The 20,212-nt window shown below is 46.9% G+C and overlaps 1 protein-coding gene across 4 annotated transcripts in view; it reads right to left on the reverse strand.

Moving 5' to 3' along the window:
- Positions 1 to 20,212, reverse strand: part of LOC126547914 (tachykinin-like peptides receptor 99D) — a 915,613-nt gene that overhangs the window by 258,867 nt on the left and 636,534 nt on the right. For 2 of the 4 annotated variants that reach the window (XM_055063614.1, XM_055063612.1), the window contains exon 1: positions 43 to 120. The exons of the other annotated variants lie outside the window; for them this stretch is intronic. The gene's annotated coding sequence lies outside the window, so the exon portion shown is untranslated. Of the gene's footprint in view, positions 1 to 42; positions 121 to 20,212 lie in introns of those variants that run through there. 4 annotated transcript variants of the gene reach the window in all.

Raw genomic sequence — 20,212 nt, forward strand, 5'->3', positions numbered from 1 at the left:
AGTTCATGTAGTTACAAATACAACCGTAACTTTTATCCTCACCGAGTGACGACGAGAAGAGTTCCGGTGCGCCACTGTCCAAGGTCATTCCCCAGAACATAAGCCAAAAAGAAACTACCTAAAGCAAGCAAGAAAGGAAGGAAGAAAGAAAGAAACAAACTCAATCTTCCTAGAAACTTGCGCTATTCGCGCTGAAATTTAGCGCAAGATGAATGCACTAGTTTGTGCATAAACAGTTTCAAAGACATTTACGTGTAACCTTTATGACCATCCAAGCTCGCTCTTCGCGGGTGCCACAACAGGGTATCCGCGACTCTCCTTGTCTTCGCGTCATTGCAAGCGTGCGGACCCATAGTGTCGGGCCCAGTGTACCGCACACAACGCCCCGACTTTCTCGGCCAATCAAGCGCGGCGATGGTGCGCTTTTTTTTCTTTCGCCGGTGCTATATTTATCACCTCCTGTAGAATGTCTGCCAGTAGTGGCGTACATCGTTATAGTACTACGCTCGTGCGTATCCTGACTCAACAGAAATTATGCAAACAATTGCTAAGCGGTGAAACAGAGGTGGGGCGAGGACGGTGCCGGTGGTGTTACCGGTTCCCGAAAAAGAAACCCTCAGGATAAATTTACACGTGCGCGCAAGCGCGATGATTAATGTGCGCGCGCTCTTTTTGCAGTTCCGCAACGCGGTGTACATATACGACCCAACCCGTTTTCCCCCACGCATCCACGCCGCCCTTCCATTCTCACACTAGCCCGAGGTAAGACGCCACGCTACAACATATACAGGCCGTATGATTCTCCCAGAAGGTGCGTTAGGCCTAGAGAATTGCTTGTGCAATGGCGCAAGAACCCACCCTCCTGGCCGAGGGTAATTGCTTTACGCAGGTCTCTGCACTTCGCAGAGCAAGTAAAAGAGAAATGTCCCAGGTGAGTCGGTACAGCATGCAGAAGTTGTGCTACGGCTGAACAACGTCATAGGGAGCGCTTTTAATCTCCCCGGTGCAGGAGTTCTTTCGCGCCCTGTTGCCGCTCCCGATTAGGACGAGGCCCTTCGCTAGGTGCTACGAGAAACGGGTGGGTTGCGGCTGAAGCAAGCCGCCATCTCAGGCTCCCTTTTTTCTTCAGCAGGAACAACGCCTCGGGCGCATGGCATGATGAGCTAACCGCCACGTGGTGTTTAAATGCCGAGTGGGAGTTCTATGGTCCAAAGTGCGCACCTGTATATACACAATGATGGGGCAGCCTCCGTAAGCCTGGGAATAATTTTCACCGCAGCGGTCGTCACTGAAGAAACATGTAAACAGAACAAGATGCAAAGCGTTGCCCTTCGCTAAATTCTACACTTGTAGAGCTGGCGAGACTCGAATATTAAGCGTACCATGGGGGCGCTTGAGATGGTATCCCGTAACGACTTGTGCTACACTAACTCGGGTTTCTGTTAGAGCAATAATAAGAGCAAGAATAAGAAATACAAGGGAGATTTTTATGAATCAGCATACTTCCCAACGCCTCCTCATGCGAGCTGTACAGTTAGCTTTAGCCCCAGTACAGAGGAAGAGACTAAAAAAGCAACGCTTTTGTTGCACGCAATGTCCGAAGATGATAACAGGACGCCTTGCGTGACGTAAACGAAACACATGAAAGATGGCACAACATTTTGCACGTAGCTGAGGAGTGTGTTACAGTGATAGCCGTTATGAGCCCTTGAGCCAAATTTCGTGGCGCCTGCCGCAGGTATGATCATCACGTTTCTTTGGCACTTCATTGAAGATACCAAGAACACCTTCACCGCGTGGAGGTGAAGACGTTCACCTTCACGCGGCGTTAAGCAGGCGTTAAGCACTCCCCATACGTGGTCCGATCGCGAAGGTAGTGCAATGCCGGGCCGACCCGCGGCGAAGGTGAAGCAGGCGGTAAAGCACTCCCCATACGTTGTCGGACCCCGAAGGTAGTGCAATACCGGCCCGACCCGCGGGGGAGGTGAAGCAGGCGTTAAGCACGTCCCCATACGTGGTCCAACTCGCGTAGACGCTTCACGACAGACTCTAAGAATGCCGCCCCCTACCGCTCTGTAGCGTAGGCGATTTGTTCGTGCTTGTCTCTCTTTATTTTTATCTCCCCCTTCCACTCTGTTTCTCTTTTTATCCCCCTTAACCCTTCCCTCTGCGCAGGGTAGCCAACCGGAACTACCTCTGGTTAACCTGCCTGCCTTTCTCTGCGTTATCTTATCTCTCTCTCTCTCTATTTGCTCAAAATGGCTATTGACGTATGCACGTACCGAGCACGCATTTGTTCTTTTTTTGCTTGCCGAATGCATCACTGCTCCTGTAACGACCATTTCAGCACAGAAGCTGGCTTTCTACGCGACCTGTGCCCTAGACCTTCCTCGCTTTGGCTGTCTGTGTGCTTTGCGATGCTCTTGCTTTGTGCGGGCGACGTAGAAGCAAATCCTGACCCTAAGCTCGACGACATACTAATACTGATAAAAGAGCGTCATGATGAAACCACAACGTCTTTAACAGAAATAAGTCGGCAAATCAACGACATCAATGCCCGCGTGTCCTCTATTCAACAAAGTTTGACCAGTGTATTGGCACTCAAGCACGGCATTGACGCCGTAACCGAAAATGTCCAGGAATGTAAGGTGAACATCTGTAAAACAAACAATGAACTAATAGATGTAGCTGAAGACATGTATAACTGCATGCGAAGAAATAATCTAATTACCAAAGGCCTTCCCGAAGCTGAGTACGAGGGATACGTGGAATCTGAGCCCATTGTGAAAGAATTTTCAGATACTCATCTTTGTATTCAGGCTGGCGACATAGAAAGAGCCTACCGCCTAGGCCAGCGCCGTGCTAATAACTATCGACCAATTATTGTTAAATTTCTGAACTGCAAATCCAAAACAGAACTTCTGAGCAATGCATCAAAGTTAAAGAATCTTGAATGAAAGGTTAAAAAGCTTTGCGATTTTGCAAAAAGATGCAAAGAAAATGAGCGAACTTGAAAAAAGAGGGTATTAGCGAAACACAAAGGACGCCCACACAAGGAAAAGGCGTTAGACACGGACGGACGAAGTTCATCACGCACCAACTGGCCCAAGAGCTCGCGCTAATGTAAATGAGCGGTTTACTGTGCGGTATACAACAAAGTTCACATGAAGAGTGGCATTTATCACTGTGATTCGGCTTCAGATCGTGTCATTCGAACTTATGCTCGACCAAAGCTGACTACGAAATGCCACCAGTAAAACAAGGAAAGCCAACCACCACACCAGCTCCGATTTGTTTGCTCTTGGCCAACTTTCGCAGTATATTTCATAAACTTCCCGTTTTAAAAACAACCATGCCCACGTGTTCCGCCAATATCCTCATCGGAACGGAAACCTGGCTTTTTGACGACGTCGGCCATAGCGAGCTGGTGTTCCCACCGACTTTTGTACTTTTCCGTTGAGATGGAATGGGGACTAGAGGAGGAGGAGGAGGAGTGCTCGTCGTCACATTTAGCTAATGAATCGCCTCTGGAATTAATCTCGGCATCTGTTTATTTTTCCCACGTCTACTGCGCCAACAGTGCCTGTTACCGGCCGCCAGATATCCATCTGAATTCACTGATCTTTTCAATGATGCTACTGATCAAATCATGAAGTTCCCTCGATGTTATTTAATTATATGCGGTGATTTTAACTATCCAGCCATAGATTGTAGCACGTCATCAATTAACACCCAGAGCAATCGCGCGGAGCATCTACGCTTTGTTCTGTGCATTCACTATCATCATCATCATCATCATCATCATCATCATCATCATCATCATCATCATCTCACGCAGGTAGTGCACGAACCCACTCGCGGTAATCGCACATTAGACCTGACAAACAATCCTTCAAGAAATACGTGATCGCAGAGCCATGAATAGTTCATTCACTCTACCACGAACTGACAAAATAAAAATAACAAAACACATATTTAACTATACGCAGGTAGATACGGGAAAAAATGAATTGCATGTTAGAACGCTTTTTAGTTGAATGTGAGACAAAGTTCGCAAGCCGTACAACTAATGACAGCTAATGTTTATATCACGATCACCTGAAACATATAGAAGATTCGTGTGTGCCTAAATTTATATAACGTCGCGTGTAAGCGATCCATGGTTAACCCGCGATGTGAAGAGGTTCATAAACAGAAAAAATAGGGTGTATCGGAAAGCAAGGCGCTCAGATATCTGAAGACTGCCAAAAATACAAGGAAATCTCGAAACAAATCTAAAAAAACTGATATTGAAGCAAAAAACAAATATCTCAATTGCACTCTACCCACCCTCTCAAAAACAGATCCAAGAAAGTTCTGAAATGTAGTAAATCCTAAACAAAATCAGTTGGTACCACATATGTTAGGTACAAGCGGTGACGTGCTAACACAAGATCATTGTGCCGAGTAATTTAATAGGTACTTCGCTGGTGCATACACAGATGAATGTCCTATTAATAATTCCCTAATCTTCCTGCAGCTTACCATCCCGTTTCGCTTTCCATCTAGTATCATCAGCGCTCACAGCCTAAAACGCGCTATGGACTGTTTGCCGTTCAAGACCAGCCCAGCGCCCGATGGCATCAGTGCTAAACTTTTAAGACTAAGCAGTCATTTCTCAGCAGTTGTACTTCCCGCAATATTCCAGGAATCACTTGATTCTGGATGTTCACTGGAATCCTGGAAGATAGGTCATGTACTGCCAATAGCTAAAAGTGGTGATAACACTGGGTTCACTAACTACCGGCCTGTTTCGCAAGCCTCAATTAGTTGCATATCGCTTGAGCATATTCTCTACTCACACATTACAGCGCATCTCAATCAAAATAATTTTATTGTAAACAACCAGCACGGCTCCTGCCCGAAGCTTTCACGCCAAAAGCAGCTTTACGAGTTGGCAACAGACCTCCATACCTCACTGCACATGTCTTATTCTGTCGATGGTATGTTTGCTCATTTTCCGGAAGACTTCGACCGTGTACCTCACAAACGACTAACACTTAAAAAACGTAATCGCGAACTTGATAGCAAAACAACACGATGGCTTGAACAATTTCTAACCAATCGTTTTCAGGTGGTTAAATTAAATGATATCTCCATTACAACCGTTGTCAAGTCGGGTGTCCCTCAAGGTTCAGTAATAGGTCCGCTTTTATTTTTAATCTATAGTAATGACATTGCATTAAATGTTAATTCAACAGGTAGCTTTTCTGCCGATGATTGTGTAATCTTCAGAGAGATAGCTAGCCCTAACGACGTAATAACTTTGCAATCTGACCTTAATAAACTGATCTTAAAAATGGCAGATGCAAATTATAAAAGAAGGTAGGCGACCCTAATTTTTGACTTAGGTGTCTCTTAGTGGCGTTGGTGTTCTTTAGCTTAACTTTAGGCGAACGCAAAGCACGAACCGAACTCGGAGGCAACTGTTTTCGGTTGAATATCATGCCAACTTCTTGTATGTGACGTCATTAGTGACGTCATTACTTCCGCTTTCTACTTCCGGGTTTCCAGGAATTTCGCCGAAGTCGTGCTAACGTGGCGGATCTCTAAAGTCCACGATTCTGTGCATTGGTGTGCGGTAATCAGTGATTTCTAATTAATTATAATTATTCCAGACACTTCATCAACTCAACTTGTAACTAAACTTGTGTTCTGATATCATATCTATAATAAAACTCATTAATGTTGTACTGTACTACTTTTTTCTATATTTCTCTGATTTAATTTGAATTTTGTGCCCAGTCATCTCAGTGATTTCTAATTAATTCTAATTATTCCAGACACTTCCGTAACTCAACTTGTAACTAACCTTGTGTTCTGATATAATATCTGTAATGAAGCGCATGAATTTTGTACTGTAGTACTTATTTCTATTTTGTCCTGATTTAATCTGAATTTTCTCTCCTGTCGTCGCAGGAGGTGAACCAGAAGTGCTGCGCAAGAAACAAGATTGTCACTCGATGCTCGTGCCACTAATAAAGAAAAGAACAAACACTTGAAGTTAACTTCTGTCTCAATGTCTCAGCAAAATACTTACATTTTAAACGATAGCATAGTAGACTCGGTAACATCGGTTAAATACTTTGGCGTCTTCATAAATACTAGTTTAACATGGACTGACTATATGGAATATATTACATGTAAAGCTCAAAATAAACTTGGCTTTCTGAAGCGGCGCTTATATCTGGCCGACAGGGACACCAGGCTTCGAGCGTACAATTTCCTCGTGCATCCTTCCCTGGAATATGCATCACTCATTTGGCATCCCCACCAGATCATCCTCACCGATCCACTCGAAGCCGCCCAGAACTTGTTCCCGAGTACAAAACTATTTTATATACTGCAAATACTTCATTTTTCCAGGACTTATATCTAACGTTTTCATGGAATATTCGTTACTTTGTGTGGCCTATGAGGCGAGATAATATTTTTAGACCCGTAGTTCTGGTGTCCTTGATCTGGTGCATCTATTTGTGCGGCAGAATTTTTGTCGTTTCCTCTTTTTTCAAGATATTTCACTCCCAATACTACAATTATTCCTACAAGTTAACTTAGCCAATACTTTACCCAACCTGGTAATTTCATCCCAATATTCTGAACGACCTGGTTTGCGGAATTTTATGTATGAAGTATGTTTCGCTGTGCAGTGCCCCTTGTTCGGTTTTTTACTGGATAATTCTACACAGTGTCTGTATAAAACAACTGTATAAAGATTTTATATCAATGATTTTCCCACTTCCCCTTTACCGTTATAGATTATGCAGTCTGTCAGGGCATGACGTACTTCAACGAGTACGCAAGATGCCTATGTACAAAAACAATTTTCTTTAAATTACACAGTAAAACGCAACCTGTGGAAACATGGCTGCACAAAAAAAAAGAGACATTTTCGTATCTACAGTGAATTGTCGCCTTTGCGATGTGTCCGAAACTATAGAGAATTGCTTCATAAGTTGTAAAGATGCTATGTTATTTTGGGATGTGCTTCAAAGGACTCTTAAAAAAGGCTTCACTTTGAGTCAGCGTACCATCCGATTCTTGATTGCACGCCACGGACAAGACGTGCCATTTGATATGTTTTCCCTGACTGAACTACGTAACTGATCGAAAACACGCATGTTGGAACGGAACGCTGAAACCATTGTTACGTCGAAATATTAGGGTGCTCAAGTGATTGGTCACTTGAAGGACATGTATGACTTGGCAGAGTTCCAACCAGGCTGGTGCCCCCTTTTAATAAGTTGCTTGTCGTAGGCACTTTTATTGCGATATCAATTATATGGCCATTCCAGGCACATTTTTGCCGTTGGCGTCACCGTAATGTCCTGTATAAAGTACAAGGGTGATATAATCGTCGGAGCGCGCCGCGCGTCGTATGTTGTATGTGGCAGTGAAAGCACGCAAGGGAAGCTGACCATTACGGCTCAATTTAGCGTGTGCGAAGGAGGAAAGCGAAAAGCAAACGTATCGTCTTCCGTCGCGCGAAAGGCCGCGACAGGATGGGAGGGGGGGGGGGGATTTGTGCTCCGGCAGCAATTGCGTATTTTGCGACCGGGCGCAAAGGGAACTGACGATCGCGGCTCAATCTCGCGAGGAAGAAAGCGGGGAGGCAGCGCGGTAGGGAGGAGGGGGGCGGCTTCGACTCCGCCAACGAGTGCGTAATTTGCACGGGCGCGCGGCCGCGCGCGCCTATCTTGAAAGGGATCTGCAGACGGCTCATACCTTTGTGCGCGCTGTGTTATCGCCGCTCTTGCGTTGAAGCGATAGACCGCACGAAGGTCATTTCGCTCGCTGCTGCTGCTGCCGCGCTTGCTCACACAAGCGTTTTGACAGCGAGTGTCCGCGATCATCGAGTGTGATGTGTTCCTGTTTGCTTATGCGCTCTGACACCGTGTTTGTTAATTCAATTAGTAAGGGAATCTTACCCAGTTTATACGGCCGATAAAGCTGCTATCCTTACTTCGTATAGGTATCTACTAAATTGCTATCGTAAAAGATGCTTCGCCTTTAGGCGAAACTGCGGCCTTTTTAAAGTTCAGAACTACTTGTAGTTTTTGTGTGGTGCATGGCGTGCACAGCGTGATCTATAGGTACTTTCTAGAGCATTACTATGAGATGTGTTGGCTAGTGCTTGCACGTTTCTCGCATATACATCATACAATAAATGCCATAAAAACGATTGCGGTTAGAGCATCGGATTCTGTGCTGGGCAGCGGAGGTTCAAATCCCGCCGGCGGATGTTCTTTTTTTGTTCATTTTTTATTTTTTGTTAAGGGTGAGGCTCAATCTACTTGGTCAGAACTCGAATACAGGCGGACAGACAGACAGACAGACAGACAGACAGACAGACAGACAGACAGACAGACCCTACCGACCCAGGCGAAACCACTGGATGGGAGGCCAATAAATCTTCACTTAAAAAATAAACCGAGGTTTCACGTGCAAAAGCATGATACGATGGTGAGGCAGGCTGTATAGTGGAGGGCTACGGGTTAATTTTTACCGCCTTTGGTACTTTAATGTGTACATAAAACTATATATACGAGCGTTCTTGCATTTCGCCCCAATCGAAATGCGGCCGCCTCGGCCGGGATCGCACACACTAGCTCAGCAGCGCATGCCGCCATATCCACTCAGCTACCGCGGCGGGTCACGCCCTGTTTTTCACGAGTAGGAATGATGCGAACCAAGTGACAACTTTCAAAAATGGTTCAGCAGCAGAGACAGTTGTTAAATGAACTTCGGCACCTTGCATACCGACTCTTGCGCAGTGGCGTTCACATTCACTTTTTTTTTCAGCAGCCGTATTTCGCACTTTTTTGTCAACGGAATGCGTAGGGCTAAACGATACGCTTTCGTTTTGAATCTGTTTTCGAAAGATTGGTTTCTTTGTTTTCTTGCTCGACCAACCAAACGAGCAAACATAGCTCGATATCATACATGTCACAGAACCGCATACTGCGCCGCAATATCGCCACAAGCTAGATATTACCTCGGCGTGCTGTTAACAAATGCGCAAGAATTTGCATATATAGACCTTCATTGCACCTGCAACACATCTGCGCATAATACCGCCAGGAAAGCCCGCGCGAAGACATAAGCTCCGCGGCTTACACACGCGCAATCACATACGAAGCTTCGCGAGAGGACCTGTATTCGCGGCTTAAGTTCGAGATAGCGCACACCTTTGAGCGGAAAACTGTAATGAGGGACGCATGTCGTCCCGACCATATAAAATTAGCAGGCCATAGAGGACTGTTTATTGCCTCTCTGCTCTTCCTGAAATAAACGTTCCTTTCTCTCTAGATATGAATTTCTTCCGGTATACGTAAGAGAGCATACAAGCACAAATTAGGTATGTCACATAGTTATAGAATACCAGTGTGCCACATAAGTAAAGTACCCGAAGCGTCTAACTTTGATAAATGTTCTGACCTGTCTCGTTTTTTGATCGCCCACGTGCGACGAAAGCCGTACTATACGTAGGACTCATTTGCATCCCCTCGCGGATGCTAACTCCGTTGCGGTACTTCGCTGCAAGAAAGTAAAGAGAGACGAGTTTATAGGAAATATGTTTTCAAGTCGCTGCGCTAACTGCCGGAGCAGTGCGACTGTGACACCAGCTCGTGGTCAGCCGCTCGCGCGCTCATGTGCACACTGTATCCTGCTCATCTCGACGCGACCACGTGATCTCATTGCGCGCGCTTCACAATAGGACGCCGCGCTCTTATCGGCGATCGAGCCGGCAGGAGACGGAGCCGATGAGACACGGGGAACGCAGCCACATTGCCCATTCAGCTTCCGCGCCGGCACTCGAGCGCCACTGGGCCGAGAAGGGCCGAGCGTAACTCGTCGGGCGCCGAAACCGCTGCATCTCCAGGGGGAGAAAAAAAAAGAAGAGGAGAAAAGAAAGAACGCAGAACTAAATTCACAAAAATAAATAAAAATGAATGGAGAAGTGGGACAAACTCTGGCGCGAAATGACTCTTCCGAAAGCCTTCAGTTCGCCACAAAAGATCCCCGCGGCATGCAATCCGACACGGCGGCCGGACAATTCGTGGACGCGATGGCGGGTTATATGGACGTGACAGTCGCGCATCGACCGACCGACCGCCGCTGCCGTCGCAAACAATGGCGTTCCCGTCCACGCTAGGGTGTAGCGTTTCACACGTCGAATCCCCGAATAGACGCGGCGTCGAGCCGCTTTGGGACGACGCCGCGACGGCACGGCGACAGCCGTAACTCAGGGCGCACGCTCGACCTGCGGCAAGGACGGCCACGCGCGTAGCGCGTGTTACGGCCGGTAAATCACTGTCTTCCGAACACGCGCCAGCCACCGGCAGATGTTCTCTGCAGGGCGAATGTGCTCACGCAAAAGCTTAGATTCCGTGCAGGATGAACGTATGGAGGTGGCCACGCGTACGTCTATTAAATGGAACAACTCGACACAACGCTGGGAATGACGCTTGAATTCACAAACGAGCGCCCACTCTGCGAATGAGGTACATGCTACATGCACTCTTTTTCCAAATTATACGAGCTACGTTGCCGGTGGCCGCCAGGCTGTTTAAGGGGGTTGTTGTTCTTACAATATGTCACAAGTTACCATACCCTGGGGTACACCGTGTGAGGGGGAACGAAAAGAACCATCGACTATCCAGGTGTCTGGAGCGCAAGGAGGGCCATGGAAACATCACCGGGAGTGGTATGCACCGGCGTGTCAACGGTGGCTCAGTGGCAACCACGGAGCAATGGTGGCGGTCGATATTGCACATATTTGCACTGCGCTGTTTAGTAAGGTAGAATTTCTGTAAATATACCTGTCTTTTTTTTTTCTTTTTTTCGGGGGGAAACCACTGAACATCGAGTAAACAACATTGAGCCGTGCTTCAGCATGGCATGCACTGAAGTTGGACCGAATAGTTGAATAAAATAAGATTATTTCGATGTCAGACATGGTGCCACACATAAATGAATAAATAAATGAATGCATGAATGAATGAATGGATATGATTAATTGACCGAATTCCGCGGTAACTATGCTACTGTTTTGCAACGTTCTATTGAGTATTCATTTTGATTGCGCTTCGTCCCGGGCTGAAAAGCCACCTCGCCGCCGTTATGCCAGGGTGCGCTGACGCTGCGCGACGCTCGAATGGAGCGCTGCCTTCGCTCTTCGACGTGAAACACATTGCATTGGTACGGCATCTCTTCCGTTATCGCTTTGGGCACGGCGCGCGGTGCTGCCTTAAGCCCTGTTAAGAACGGCCCGCTGACGTGCAAGTTTTGCCAACCAGTTGCGGCCGCGTGCGTCAACTTTTCCTGGAGCGTCGCCGCAAACCTCTAGCCACGGCGTGACTAAGTCGACTGTGTGTCGAGAACAATACGCGCGTCCTCAACTCCCCGTCGCTGGAGCCGAGTTCGACGAAGCAGGCTTTGTGCCTGCACTCGCCACCGAGGACCTGATCTGCTTTGAGCGGGGGAGTTGCCGCGGGAATGTCGACGGAGACCCCTTCCCACGCACCGTTCTTGAAGTAAGCCCCGAGTTCTTCGAAGACAGTGGGACCTCGGTGGGCTCCGTGAACCTGCGCGCGCGTGTGTGTGTGTGTGTGTGTGTGTGTGTTTGTGTGTGTGTGTGTGTGTCCGTTTCCGTTTCCGTCACCTGGGTATCGGGGAAGGACCGAGTGTTTATAAACCGCTGTACTGCGGATGCTCAGGACACACTTTCTCAAGCAGTCATGTTAGACTGATGTACTTTTCCCAAGCAGTCATGTTAGAATGATGACTTTTTCTCACAGTCATGCTAGACTGATGTAGATACTGTAAATAAACCCATATTCCTCGTTCTCGATGAGAAGCAGTCCTTCCCTTCATCAACGTCCTCAGCGTGGATAAGTTGGACGATGGCATGGGCCAGCTACCTTCTAATTCATGCCGGACTCCAATCTTGACAGCGGATCACGAGCGACGGGATTGAGCCCCCAATCCTGACAGCCCACACATCTTGTGCAAGCCTAGGAAGGCTTGTTTTTACCTTCGTGTGCAGCAAATCACCTTGCTATCAGGCTGTCCTTGCTGTACCGGCTAATAACACGGGTTATTAGGAAGGTCTATAGCGCAAGCGGTTCAGCGAAATTTTGCAATAGGTTATTCTATATTGGTTTACATAGTCTGCAAAAGTAAGTATGAGTATGCATCCTTGTACTTTATTCCATGATGTGCCTTTATTCGCACTATATGACGAGGAGCAGCCGGCTCCGTGTCATTTTCAAATCCATACTGTAATAATAACAGGTAATGATTTTTTGAGAGGTCACAGCAACAATCAAGTGTCGGAATTTCGCCTGAAAGGCGAAGCATTGACAGCGATGGCAAAGTATTCGACTATAAGGCGAAGCAAGGCTCGTAGTTTTATGGACAGTATAAAACTTTGAAGCGTCGGTCTTTGATAAGACGGGCGAAATCGTAAGCGTGGTGCAAGCGCGGTCAGAAACTCATGTGCGCACGAAAGCCACCTCTCTGTTTTGTCGTTGTATGTTTCTCCTAGTATTTTGTCCCCCGTAAATGGGAAGCTGCACGTGCAGGATAGCGCTAAAAGGGTCGTCCGCGCTGCACAAGCGGGACGTTAAAGGCTAATTATTGCATTTTGTCGGTATCACTGGCTCACGTACACAGACACCGGTGTCCCTCGGTCTTCGAAAATAAGGGTCCATAGGCGCGCACGACGTTCTTTCGTTGGGCCACAGAAACACGTGCGCCTGGCACCAAACACTGCGAGTGCTGCTAATTAACCCGTATTGCCACGCGTCTCTCATCTGCGCAACAGCTTCGAAAATACCCCCCCCCCTCCCTCTGCCCGTTGTATGTGCAGTAAAAAAAAAAAACATAAAAGGAAAACGCGGGCACGTGTGCCGCGGGGCAGCCAGCTCGGAGCAGCGGCAGCTGGCACGACTCGCCGAACGAGACACGCTGCATTGCGCGCGGGCACAAAAGCTGGCGCGGGCTGCGCGTGCAAACGTACGGCGCCGCTGTTTGTGGGTTCGACAGAAGCGCAGCCTCGGTTATTCAGCCGGGCTATTTTGGGTCGGAGCATCGCAGCTCTAAGCGGATCAAAGGATTACTGCTGTCAGGTTCGCTCACGCAGACGAAGGACCGTGAGATGGAGGCAGTGTGCCTCGCAGGTGCAATCAGTAGTCGTTCGCGCTCACTTCAAAGTCTATCGTCAAACCGAGAAAAGAAGGTATCGCACTACCGATGCGGAGCAAGAAGAATGCTATAGGAAGTGGGGGGTGACCGAAGAAGGAAGAGAGAGAGAGAGCTTATATTCAGTTGAGATTCCCAATCTGATCGTTCACGGCCCGTATAATGAAGGCAGCAAACTGAAGAAAAGGGAAATCCCGGGCAAATACCATCATTCTATCTGCCTATATGGATCGCTAACCAAGTTAAAGCTTTCCGCTTGACTGCAGAGATATAGAAGATTTTCTAGAGTTGATGCGATTTCGGGAATGAATACACAGCTACGAAAGCTTAGCAGATGTACTGTCGCAGGATTACGTATAAATACGCGCAATAGGCCAGTTGTTGGCAGCGATAAAGTTGAGAGCACCCATTACATGTCTCAACATTACGCCAGCCCATCATGGCGACATAGTGGCTTTCGCGTTCCACCGCTACGCCTGGGGGCGTGGGATCGAGTCCTGGCCGCTGCGGCCGCCTTTCGATGGGGGCGAAATGCAATAACGCCCGTTTACAGTGCATTGGGCGCACGTTAAAAAAAACCCAGTTGGTCAAAATTAATCCCGAGCCCCCACTACGGTGCGCCGCATAATAATATCGTGGTTTTGTCACGTAAAAACCCAGAATCAATTATTAAAGTTCAGGACAAAAATAAATAAATAAGAAAAAAAATAAAAAAGGAGGTGACTGTATCACGCCAATGCAGGGAACATTTGCTTTAAGAAGAATAATATGTTGCCTAAAAATAGCCGTGGTAGAACTGCAAGAGAAGGCAAAGGCGGGAATGTTCGTCAATTACTGTTTTACTAACCCTTCGGTGTATACTTAGCTCGCATTATCGTAGCCATATGATAACAAGTAACCCCGGAGACATTTCGCAATAAATGATATTAAAAAAAAAAACAGAGAGTACCTGGCTCTACTTGGCCTCATTTCAAAAGAGCTCCGCAAGATTGTTTTAATGGAGACCAAACAATTGTATCCATAAGCAACACACCTGTGTTGTCTAATCAGAGGGGAAATATGGAGCGTAATATCTCAGATTACAGAATAACGCCCATGCTCCCAGCAAACGTCGGTAGCTATACCGCTTTTCTTTTCTTTTACGCCAAACACCTAAAAAAAGGCCTACAAAATCTACTCCGGTTACGTCCCTACAGATGAATTATCTGCCCAAGCGGGAGTCATTCGGAAAAAAAAAAGAAAAACTAAAGCAATCGATTTTCTGATTAAGCTAACTGCGTGAATTAACTTTCTAGTTACCAACTTTACCGCACGCGTGTTCATTGGAATGCTGAACCGTCGTAAAAGGCCACTTTCGCGTCTGCCCATTTCAATATGGCCACGCAGACCGATTTGCCCTGCCTCCAAGTTATTCGTTCAATTTACCCGATTACGCGCGTAGCACCGCGAAACGCGGCTCTCTGTCCAACCCCTGAGCGGGCGTAAAATAGAAACTTTTTCGTGAATTACTTTACGGCACATATTTATATCTACGAACTGCAGCTAATAAGTTTGTAAGGCATATCGACTTGGAATTAATGCTGAGAATGAAACCGGTTTACGCGCCATCAAACTTGCGGTAAAAATGCACTGTTGTTCCACTTACTGCGTTAAGAAAACGCTGTTTTATGCATTAACTCACAAAAGTAACTGGAACGCCAATGCATTTTGTCGGACCCTTTAAAAATTATTATCTCTAAATTGGTATACTTCTGAAGATTCGTTCTTAGTGGATAAGCCTTGTGGAGAAGGCTCCATCGTAGGGCCGGCAAAGGCCTTCAAGCAGAAATACAAGTGGCGTTGCACATCGACTAGGTAAAAACACAACCGAAATATTCGCATCTCTATGAAGCCCTTGCATATATTACGGTATCGCATTTCACATAGAAGGACGAGAATGCAGAGACACGAGCTCAAACCGCACGTAAACCAGAATGCAGTCGTCTCTTGCGGTGAGCAAGCTGTCCTAAAAATCTGCCTTAATTGCATTCATCCGAGTTTGACACATTTTTTTTTTTCAGTCATTCAGTCAACAGATGCTATGAATGGGAGCCCCGTATGGAAATCTAAATGTGTCGCAGCCTTATCATTTTTTTTTTTTTACAGTCATGTTTCTTATCCTACATGAACAATTTCTAGATAGGAGCCAATATTTTTATTAAGAAGACTTCTGTACTTGCTGAGGAAGTATTGGCTGTCTAGTTAGTTGAGAAATATTGTTCTCAAGGCAGCGCACTTGGTGACACATGGATGACACGCTCTTGAGTTGCGAGTATACTCTGCGCCACATTGGCGTGCTTCGTGCGAGCAGCGTATGCGCGTGGTTTGTTCAACTGTAGCGTTGCCTGTTAGGCGACGACTTGAAGGTGACTTGACATACGTGATTTGCTGCCGCATGAACACATGCACATCTGGGAGAACAAATATTGGGGGGAAAAAGGATCATGAGGACTTATGCGTTCTTGACAGTTTAATTATATGGACAACGGGCCCTATCTCGAAAGAGAATTCACTATGAAAGTTGCGATCAAGCAAAATGATAGTAGGAGCCTTTATTATCCGCGCTTGCGAAGGTAGCTGCGGCTGAGCGCTTTCTTCACTGACAAAGAAAGCGATACACGACTTTTAAAGCAAAACATGTGCAAGGATTGCAAGCAATTAAATGTGTAAGAGGCGCGTCTCAAGTACTGCAAGACCATTACAGTGTGAATAACTTGTCAAGAAAAGAAAATATATATAAAAGATTGCGCAAGGAGTACCGATTGTTCCGGGAATAAAACTAGAGCGCAAGTTTCTTTGATTACAGTTGTATGTATTAAAATAAGCAGTAATTAATGCTCGGGCACATGAGTATATTTAAAAGAAATGATATGTTCATGTCCATCGCCTGCTGCGGGTGATAAGCCTTTCCATAGCTGATAGTGCGAAAATTGCCACGTGCTTTGTTTGATCGGAACCTGCACGTAACATTGCAAATACAAACTCAATGGAGCGCAAAAATGCTCTCAGTGATTTTTCGTCGCCAACCATCATTCATGGCAGGTAACTTCGTTATCTTCTTTGTCTCACTTGTACATCCACAATTTCTTCTAGGATGGATCGATTTAACAAACGCTGACAAGTACTGTGCTCCTTGACATCAAAGATGCACTGATCTCGCGCTACTTTCAGTCCGACATCGTTGCGACATGAAGCGTCTTGCGAATAATGTACAAGCGTAAGAAGAATCCACACTGACAATCTCCATTTGTTTACGAAAGCAGAAACAACGGGCGCTTGTCCAAAAGCCGGTCAGTCCAAAGCTTGAAAGCAAAAATAAACAACAGCTTCTGGCCAAATATTATCGCGTTCTTTAAAAACATAGTTCCCGCAAATGTATTCCTAGATATTCAGTTTAGAAACGCTTGGAGGGAATTTTGAGGCTTCGTTTTTACGCCCCATTTACCTCAGGTTCTAGGTGCGTCAACAACCGATTTCCATATATGCATGCTTCAGACTCTCGGCATAATGTCAATAAGAAATTAGGAATAGCTTACCTTGTACCGCATTTATTATACATCAACAGCAGTAGCAAAAGGCCGCAGGTGGTGATCAAGCATAAATCTCGTCAGACAACTTTGTCTAAGAGCTAAACTCAGTGATATGGCATGTCAATGGCTCTGAACTTTATCACTTACTAGAAACATCATGCAAATCAGCTTTTAGTACGCAAATTAGATTCAAATGCGCACTCCTTTTACACGATTCTGGGGACATCAATGCAACTAATACTAGGGAGCAAGGTGGCTAAATACCGAGTAAATGAATATCTGATAAAAACAAGCATGGGGTTTCGGGCCGACCAAGGTGTTCGAACTTCGTGCTTGTCCCCTGCAGATCGCAATCGGAAGTTCCCAATTTCATTTCAAATGCAAATGACAACGGCGGCACAGACTGAACAGGTATGTACTGGTAGAGGCGATAGGTTTACTCGCAGATTATGCGCGTTTTTTGAGTAAGGTATTACGGCTCGACCAGTAAAGTATTTCCGCTGACGTCAGAAGGGTTTCGAATTTCTGGCGAAATGGCATTGGCGCAAAATGCAGCCGCGCATGTTTACGTAACTCCGCTTTCGCAATTTCAATCTCTATACTTACTATGTGGCGACCCGGCATGCGAAATCTCTCGATGCACTTATCCAATGCAAGTGCCCCATAGAGCCCAAGCGCACGAAGTTGGGCCTGTTGGTTCGCTTGGAACATTGCGCAAGACGCGCAGAAGGCCGGATGAAGGGAGGTGGACGCCACATGTGCTTGTATCATCCACCTCGTTCTGTTCGGCGCAGTTTGCATAATATTAATCCACGTGGCGCATAACCTCGTGACAGGAGCCAGCATGAGCTTGCGGTAGGCTTCGAGAAGGCAGCATGCTGCCCATTGATTGCGCTGTGGCATAAACTCTGAAAGTGCTGGCTCATGTTCATGCAATAAACCATGTGATTATGAAACGTGCAGAAATATACAGATGATAGATGATGTTTACCGCAGGAAACGAAAAATATACTCTGTCTTGTGGTGGATGATAAGAATAGCATAGAATAAGGCATCGCTACAAAATAGCGGCCCAGCACGATTGAGTCACTAGTGACATTCAGAGAGAGAGAGAGAGAAAGAAAGCATGCATAGAAAGGCAAGAAGGTTAACCAGAGGTAGTTCCGGTTGGCTACCCTGCACGATGGGAAGGATTAATGGGGATAAAAAGAGAAAGAGAGCGGAAAGAGAGTAAAAAAGAGACGAGTTCAAACAAACCGCCTACACTGTAGAGCGGTAGGTGGCGGCCTTTTTAAAGTCTGTCGTGAAGGCCCGTAGACCGCAGGAATCTTAGTAACACGAATAAGGCTTTCAGCGTGGACGTTCTGTGGGAGCACTGGCCTAGTGCTTTTAGTTCTGATAGCGAACAATTACCAGATTGGTCCCTCACTCTACACATCACTTGCCTCTCGGCACTATGGGGAACCAGCGCTGACCAGGAGGCGCTATGGCAGTTTGGGTGTGTAACTAATATATGCTAACACCGTCCGGTAGGGAGGCCACGAGGATGACACGACATATTTGTCAATAACGAACGCGCGCCTTTATCAATGTTTGTTTAGCCCGATGCGCCCAGCCAAGTTCTGTCCATGGCCATGCGAGTTGCGAGGAGTGCATGTGCTGTTGCGTTCTTGCACGTCGGTGCCCAGACAGATCCGTTGCTGGACGCATGTGCTTTAAAATGAGCGGTGAATTTGGCGACGCAAAATGGTAGCAGGTGCTACTGTAAACTGTGCCCACCGCTCGCTAGGTTGTGTGTTACGGCGCTGCAGTCGGCGCCGAAATTTCAGCGCTGGTCGCCCATAGCGCGAGCAGACACAGATAATGTGTGCGAGCGTCTCTTCACCGCTGGGTGGGTCGCACGTGGGGCTGTTGGTCATTTCAATAAGGAAGGCATATGAGTTCATAAATGCGACGCCTAACCACAGACGGTACAGCATGGTCTATTCACGTCGTGGTAACCCAAGCGGTAGATGCATCTGTATATCCGGAGGCAACGAACGTAAACGACACATGGTGAAAGAGTTGGGAGTCCCACAGGGGCGAATAACAGGCGTGGCCGCTGCTAGCGGCAACAAAGGAGCCCCTGGCAGGGCTCAGCGCAGCGCCACCACCGGCTCCTCGAGAAGTATTAGCAGATGACTCAACATAGTAGACGACTCGCCGGGCTTTTCATCAATCGCTTTGATTGCGCCTCCGCCGCAAGGCTTCATGAGGCGCCGGTGGTGGGGCATTCCACGGAGCTACGCCACAGGCTCCTTGTTTCCGCTAGCAGTGGCCGCGCCTGTACATTCACGGGATATAATCGGAACCCAGGCGCAGCGTCTGTTCGGGAAAGCGGAATCAAAACACATTGATCACTTGCATGCGCCCATCGGGCGGCATCGTCGGCGTGTTCATTCCCGGTGATGTTGCAATGTCCTGGAAGCCTTTGAAAGATTATGTTGTGTCCCAATTGTCGTGGCTGCGATGACATATCTGTCGAATTCCTGAGGCCAGTTGTTAATTTAGTCCATGGCGCAACGGTCTTTGTATGCATTGAAGGGCTGCCTTGGAATCACTAAAGACTGTCCATTGTTGTGGTGGCTTCTGCTTAATAAAATCAAGTGCAGCACGGAGCGCCGCAAGTTCTGCATTCGGCGAGGTGGTAACACATGATGTCTTTAACTTGATTTCCACACATCTGGCCGTGATGATGAATGCAGCAGCAAAGCTGTTTAGTTTTACCGAACCGTCTGTGTAGACATGTTGCGGGAATCTGTGCACGTTCTAAATGAGTTCCAAAATAACTTGCTTCAAAGCTCCAGTTTCTTTTTGATGCCTGGAATTGTCAATTCTACTTGCGGCCGCTAAAGACAATATAATGGGGCTGATAATCGTGAAGCAGGCATCAATTGTGTGTAGGGCTGATGCCTTACTATACTTTTGGCAAAGTTGAATACGGCCTCATTGCTGGCAAGCAAGCAAGAAGGTGTGAGGGAATCGGAGTCAAGTGTCGGATGTGTGCCTTCAGGACGTCTGTAGCAATGCAGACTTTTAAAGGAGCGTCTCTGGTAATGGCCACTGTCGCAATCGATGGCGTAGTTTCTGGGAGACCAACACGAGTTCTAAATGCTTGGGCTCGCACACTCTGAAGTCTGCGGATATTTGCAGTGTTTCCTAGTGCAGGTAAGCCGTACCTCAGGAAGCTCCAAAACCGGGCTTTATATAATTGCAACATCGATGGCACTCTATCGCCACAGTACTTCCGCCCGAGAAACGAGAGAAGGCCCACAATGACGGCCAAACGCTCTGTCGTGTACGAGACTTCAGGGCTCCAAGACAAGTCTCTGTCAATGATTACGCCAAGAAATCGGTGC

This window comes from Dermacentor andersoni, chromosome 1, assembly GCF_023375885.2.
Source record: "Dermacentor andersoni chromosome 1, qqDerAnde1_hic_scaffold, whole genome shotgun sequence".
Lineage (NCBI taxonomy): Eukaryota > Metazoa > Arthropoda > Arachnida > Ixodida > Ixodidae > Dermacentor > Dermacentor andersoni.